Source organism: Ornithorhynchus anatinus, chromosome 14 (genome assembly GCF_004115215.2).
Source record: "Ornithorhynchus anatinus isolate Pmale09 chromosome 14, mOrnAna1.pri.v4, whole genome shotgun sequence".
NCBI lineage: Eukaryota > Metazoa > Chordata > Mammalia > Monotremata > Ornithorhynchidae > Ornithorhynchus > Ornithorhynchus anatinus.
This window is the reverse complement of record NC_041741.1, coordinates 52,566,100-52,573,040: the sequence shown is the minus strand read 5'-3', so window position 1 is coordinate 52,573,040 and position 6,941 is coordinate 52,566,100.

The window sequence follows — 6,941 nt, the reverse complement described above, 5'->3', positions numbered from 1 at the left end:
TGGTGCCGCTAACCCGCTCACTGGGCCTCCAACTCTCCGGCCCCGCCGCCCACCCCTGGCCCACGTCCTGCTCCTGGCATGGAAGACCCACCCTCTTCAAATTTAGACAGTCACTCTCCCCGCCCCCCTTCAAAGCCTTGTCGAAGGCCCATCACCTCCAAGAGGCCTGCCCATTCATTCATTCATTCATTCATTCATTCATTCATTCATTCATTCATTCATTCATTCATTCATTCATTCATATTTACTGAGCGCTTACTGGGTGCAGAGCACTGTACTAAGCATTTGGAAAATATAATTCGGCAACAGATAGAGACAATCCCTACCCAACCCAGGCTCACAGTCTAGAAGGAGGAGACAGACGACAGAACAAAACAAGTAGATAGATATCAATAGCATCAAAAGAGATAAATACAATTATAGATATAGACACATCATTAATAAAATAAATAGAATAATAAATATGCACAAATATACACAAGTGTCGTAGGGCGGGGGAAGAAAGTAGAGCAGAGGGAGGGAGTAGGGGCAGTGGGGAGGAGGAGCAGAGGGTAAAGGGAGAGCTCAGTCTGGGAAGGCCTCCTGGAGGAGGTGAGCTCTCAGTAGGGCTTTGAAGAGGGGAAGAGAGCTAGTTGGATCTGAGGAGGGAGGGCGTTCCAGGCCAGAGGTAGGACGTGGGCCAGGGGTCGATGGGGGTACAGGCGAGAACCAGCACAGTGAGTAGGTGAGCAGAGGAACAGAGTGTGCTGGCTGGACTGTAGAAGAAGAGAAGGGAGGTGAGGTAGGAGGGGACCAGGTGATGGAGAGCTTTGAAGCCAATAGTGAGGAGTTTTTGCTTCATACGAAGGTTAATAGGCAACCACTGGAGATTTTTGAAGAGGGGAGTGACTTGCCCAGAGGATTGCTATAGAAAGATAATCCTGGCAGCAGAGTGAAGTTTAGACTACAGTGGGGAAAGACAGGAGGTTGAGAGATCAGAAAGGATGTTGATGCAGTCATCCAGTCGGGATATGATCTTTCTTTCATCCAGCTCCACAGAACACTTAGAAATATCTGTCATTTTATTTATTTGTACTGATTCATTCATTCATTCATTCAGTAGTATTTTCTGAGCGCTTACTATGTGCAGAGCACTGTACTAAGCGCTTGGAATGTACAAATCGGTAACAGATACAGTCCCTGCCCTTTGACGGGCTTACAGTCTAATCGGGGGAGACAGACAGACAAGAACAATGGCAATAAATAGTCTCCCCCAACCCCCACCCCCAAACCATAAACTCGTTGTGGGCAGGGAATGTCACTGTTATTGTTGTATTGTACTTATTCAGTGGTATTTATTGAGCGCTTACTGTGTGCAGAGCACTGTACTAAGCTATTGGAAAGTACAATACAGCAAATAAAGAGAGAACATCCCTGCCCAGGATGGGCCTACAGTACTTTCCCAAGCGCTTAGTACAGTGCTCTGCACATAGTAAGCGCTCAATAAATACAATTGAATGAATGAATGAATGGATGAGTGAGTTTGGGTCGGTGGGGGGCCGGGAGGGGCTGGACAAAGGGCGTTCCCCCAGCCCAGGGGACAGTCTCTCGGCAGCAGCCAGTGTCCAGTTCCCCAGGAGAGACCGCGGCCCGGCTTGATGACCCCCTCCGGCCACCCGTCCCGGGGGCCTCCTTGGAGCTAGGAAACACCGGGGGCCCTGTCGAACAATCCTGCCCTTCCAGGCTCCTTCGGCCCCTCGGCCCCCAGCTTTCCTGACTGGACAGCAGCCCGGCACTTTGCCAAGCCTCGGAGAACAACAATAACAACAACGACAAAGACAATCAGTACAGTCCTCTGCATACAGTAAACGTTCAATAAATACAAATGATTAATTGATAATAATGAAAATAATGTGTTCAGCATTTTTCCACGTGCCAAGCACCGTACTAAGCGCTGGGATAGATACAAGGTAATTAGGTCGGAGACAATCCCCTTCCCACATGGGGCTCACTGTCTAAGAAGGCCAATTGAACCCCCATTTTAGAGGTGAGGAAACTGAGGCCCTGAACAGTGAAGTGACTTTTCCAAGGTCACACAGCAGGCAAGTGAAAGACTCGGGAATTAGAAGCTAGGTCTTTTGACTGGCAAGACTGTGTTCTTTACACTGGGCCAGGGGGCTGGGTCCCCGAGGGAGGCGAGCGGGGAGAGGGTGGTCTTGGGGCTTGATGGGATGGGGGACTGGCTGGAGGGCGGGGACCGTAAAGCAAAGCATGTAGAGGAACAAGTCAATCTTGCTAAAAAGAGTGGCTCGGGGGTATCTGTGCCTCTATGTGTGTGGGTGACTAATTAGTAACATCATAGGTGCTATAAAACGCTAACGAGGGTCATTAAGTCACTAGTGACTCCTGGCTTTATGAAGGGAGGAGCAGTTTAGAGGATGTTTAACTGCAAACCAGAAAAGAGGCCTAGTGGGGAAGTCTTTGGACATCTTTTTTTTTTCCTCCTCCTTCTCCATTCCTCTCTCCCTTCGCTCCTTCCCCTTTTCCCTTCCTTCCTCCCTTTCATCCTTCGCCCTCTCTTCCCTTCTCCACTGTTACCGATGGCGATCAATCAATTAATCAATCGTATTTATTGAGTGTTTACTGTGGGCAGAGCTCTGCACTAACTGCTTGGGAGAGTATAAAATAGCAGTATAACAGATACGTTTCCTTCCCACAATGAGAAGATAGTTCACTCTTGGTACAGTGCTTTTCACACGATAAGCACTCAATGCGTACCACTGATGAATCTCCGTAGTTTTCTAATAAAAGGGCCCTCGGGAAGCAGCGTGGCCTAGTGGATACAGCACGGTCTGAAAATCAGAAGGAGCTGGGTTCCAATCCCAGATCCACCAGTTGTCTGCTCTGGGACATTGGACAAGTCACTTCACTTCTCTGTGCCTCAGTTACCTCATGTGTAAAATGGAGATTGAGACTGTGAACCTCATGTGGGACATGGGACATGTCCAACCTGATTAGCTTATATCTACCCCAGTGCTTAGAACAGTGACTGGCACATAGTAAGTGCTTTTAAAGTACCTTTAAAAAAAAAAGATCATAGGACAGCGTCAGGAGACGTGGAACTAAGCTTCAAAGCCTTTTCAAAGGCACATCTCCTCCAAGAGGTCTTCCCAGACTAAAAGTCCCATTTTTCCTCATCTCCCTCTCCCTTCTGTGTCGCCCTGACTTGCTCTCTTAGCTCTTCCCCCCTCCCAGCCCCAAAGCACCTGTATACCTATCTATAATTTTATGTATTTGTATTGATGTCTAACTGCCCCACTCTAGACTGTGAGCTCGTTGTGGGCAAGGAATGTCACTGTTTATTGTTGTATTGCACTTTCCCAAGCACTTAGTACAGTGCTCTGTACACAGTAAGCGCTCAATACATACGATTGAATAAATGAATGAATGAACTAAGCTCCAATTTATCCCTTGGCTGTTATGTGACCTTGGACACATCACTTAACTTCTCTGTACTTCAGTTGACTGTTGCAGTATTCAAGGAAGATAGGATCCTAGCTCAGCTCCTTGTCAGCTGTGTGACTTTGGGCAAGTCACTTAACTTCTCTGTGTCTCAGTTACCTCATCTGTAAAATGGGGATGAAGACTGTAAGCCCCACGTGGGACTAGCTGATCACTTTGTATCCTCCCCAGCGCTTAGAACAGTGCTTTGCACATAGTAAGCGCTTAATAAGTGCCGTCATTATTATTATAAGTGCTCGGATCAATGTAGTTGCAGTTTGGATGAAGAGGAAAGGGTGGATTCTAGAGATACTGCAGAAGTAAGATAGACAGGACTTTGTGCCAGATTGTGGGTTGAATAAGAAAGATGAGTTGAAGATAATGGCAAGATTAGGGGCTTGTGAAGGAGGAGGATGGTGGTGTTATCTACAGTGATACAAAAGTCAGACCGTCAATCAGCTGTATTTATTGAGTGCTCACTGTGTACAAAGCTCTGTACTAAGCACTTGGGAAAGTACACTATAACAATGAAGAGACATGTTCCCTTCCCACAAACATCTTACAGGCAGGAGGGGAAAACAGGGTTTGGGTGAGAAGATGAAGAGTTTCATTTTGGACATTTGAAGTTCGAGGTATCAGCGGGACAGCCAAGTCGAGATGTCTTGAAGGCGGGAGGAAATGCAAAACCGTAAAGAGAGGTCATGGCTGGAGAGGTCGATTTGGGAATCATCTCTATAGAGATGGTAGTTGAAGTTGTGGACGTGAATGAGTTTTCCAAGGGAATGGATGTAGCTGGAGAACAGAAGGGGACCCAGAACTGACATTTGAGGGGGACCTACAGTTAGAGGGTGCGAGGCAGAGGAGGAGGAGCCTGCAAAAGATGCTGAGAAGGAGCAGGCAGAGACAGAGAAGGAGAACCAGGGTCAGTGAAGCCAAGGTTGGAAAAAGTGTTTCCAAGAGAATGGGGTGGTCCACAGCGTTGAAGGTAGCAAAAAGGTCAAGGAAGATTAGAATGAAGTAGGGACGATTGGATTTGGCCAAAGGGAGGTCATTTATGACCTTATAGAGCTGCTTCTGGGGAATGAAGGGGGCAGAAGTCAGATTGCAGGGAGTCGAGGAGAGAGGTGGAGGAGAGGAAGTGGAGTCAGCAAGTATAAACAACTGGCTCAAGGAGCCTTGAGAGAAACAGTAGGAGGGAGAGAGGGGCAATAACTGGAGGGAGCCGTAGGGTCAAGGGAGAGATTTCTTAGGATAGGGGAGACATGAGCATGCTTGAAAGCAGTGGGGTCAGGAGTTTCAGCTTGATCCAGAGAGAAACAGGCAACCATTGGAGGCTTTTTGAGGAGCGGGGAGAAGTGGCGAAAACGTCCTTTTTAAAAAATGGTTGGGGCAGTTGATTGAACCAACACCTTCCTCTATCTCATCCTTTGCTCCTGCCCTTTCTCACTGAAGCTCCTTGTGGACAGGGAACATGTCTACCCACTCTGTTGCACTATACTCTCCCAAGCACTTAGTACAATGCTCTCCACTCAATAATAATTGTGTTTGGTAAGCACTTACTATGTGCCGGGCACTGAACTAAGCACTGGGGGTGGGGATGGGGGGGATGCAGTAAATTGGGTTGAACATAGTCCCTGTCCCACACCAGGCTCTCAGTCTTAATCCCCATTTTACAGGTGAGGTTACTGAGGCACAGAGGAAGTAAAGTGACTTGTCCAAGGTCACACAGCAGACAAGTGGCAACGCCGGGATTAGAACCCATGACCTTCTGACACTCAGGCCTATGCTCTATCCACTAGGTCATGCTGCGGATTGAAAGGCCAGTTAAGTGCTTGGACCAGCGTGGTTGTAGTTTGGATGGTGAAGAAGGGCAGATCCCAGCAATGTTAGGGAAAAACCGACAGGATTTAGCAACACTGAATGTGGGGGTTGAAGAAGAGGAAGGATTCTAGGGTGATGCTAAGATTATGGTTTAAGAGATGAGGAAGATGTTGGTGATGTCACCTCTGATCGGAAAGTTTGGTGGAGGAGAGGATTTGGGGAGAAAGATAGGGAGTTCCGATTTCTCCATGCCCTTCCCCATCTGTTAGAGGAGCCATCTTCCTCCACTGGCTCCTCTAGTGCCAACCAGAGAAGCAGCCTAGTAGCCTAGTGGATAGATCTTGGGCCTGGGAGTCAGAAGGACCTGGGTTCTAATCTCAGTTCTATCATTTGTCTTCTGTATGAACTTGGGTAAGTCATTTAATTTCTCTGTGCTTCAATGACCTCACCTGTGAAATGGGGATTAATACTGTGAGCTCCATGTGGGACATGGAGTGTGAGCAACCTGATTAGCTTGTATCTACCCCAGCGTAGCCCATCAATGGGCAGTGATTGTCTCTATCTGTTGCCGAATTGTACATTCCAAGTGCTTAGTACAGTGCTCTGCACATAGTAAGCACTCAATAAATACTATTGAATGATACAGTACCTGACACATAGTAAGTGCTTAACAAATGCCATTTAAAAAATAAAATGAAAAGACGCTCTTCTAAGGCCAACCTATTCTCTGTATCTCAGTCTCCTCTATCTGGCCGCCAATCCCTCGCCCAAGTTCTCACCTGTGGCCTGGAACTCCCTCCCCTTTCATATCTGATAGAAGATCACTCTCCCCATCTTCAAAGCCTTCCTAAAAATCACATCTCCTCCAAGAGGCTTTCCCTAACTCAGCCCTCATCTCCCCTACACAACCTTTCTTGGGAGTTGTCTAAGCACTTGGATCCCAGCTCTGCCACTTGTCAGCTGTGTGACTGTGGGCAAGTCACTTAACTTCTCTGTGCCTCAGTTACCTCATCTGTAAAATGGGGATTAGGACTGTGAGCCCCACTTGGGACAACTTGATTCTCCTGTGTCTACCCCAGCACTTAGAACAGTGCTCTGCACATAGTAAGCGCTTAACAAATACCAACAAATACCAACATTATTATTTGCACCCACAGCATTTGTGTCCATATCCTTACACTCTGCCATTTCCCCTAGCTGTAATCTATCTTAATACCCGCCTCAACCTCTAAACAGCAAGCTCCTTGTGCGTAGTGATCATGTCTACCAATTCTATTGTATTGTACTCTCCCAAGCATTTAGTATAGTGTTCTACACGCAGTAAATGCTCAGTAAATATCATTGACTGATGGATGGATTGAACTAACGTCACCCCAAAACCTGACCTTTGCTCCTCCCCTTTTTAGCTGGAGGGTGAGCTGGGATGGAGTGGGGAGGGAGCGGGGGCTACTGAGGCTCCGGGGGGGAGGCGGGGGATCCCTCAATTGCTTGCTTGCCAGGGGTTGTCCCTCGCTGTTCCTTTTTCTCGGGTCTCCGGATGGCAGTTGGGGATTACCGGGAAATATCCTAGGGAGCAGGGCCAGGTCCCGCGGAGGGAAACGCCCCATCCTTGGCTTCAACATATACGGAACCAGTCAGAC